Below are 439 nucleotides of genomic sequence, written 5' to 3'. Positions count from 1 at the left end.
CACTCAGAGGCTGCAGCGACACAGAGGCGAGCAACAATAGCAGCACATGCTTCCAGCTTCTTCATTCAGCCAGGATGTGCAAATCACAGTATTGCTGCGAAGAAGAGAATGCACAGAATACTTCTTTCACACACACACACACATACATACATATGGACACAGTTTGCCTCCTATATTAATCCTCATTTCATGATCCCTGTAAGGACTCCTAACATTACACATTTATTCTGTATATCTGCATTGCACAGGGTATTTGCGGGCACTTGACAACCATGTGGGAAATTGTTCTTTGATTACACAAATCACCCCCCCTTATTTCTTATTGCATGCCTTTTCTTTCCTGTTCTCCAGGACCTCTCTAGCATGTTTTCCCAAGGTGATAGATTTCAACTTGATGGCAACCAGTGGGTGGGACTTTTCTACGGTGGCATCCACTCTA

The sequence above is a fragment of the Podarcis bocagei genome (genome assembly GCF_964188305.1).
Source record: "Podarcis bocagei genome assembly, chromosome: 3".
Lineage (NCBI taxonomy): Eukaryota > Metazoa > Chordata > Lepidosauria > Squamata > Lacertidae > Podarcis > Podarcis bocagei.
This window is presented reverse-complemented; position numbering follows the sequence as displayed.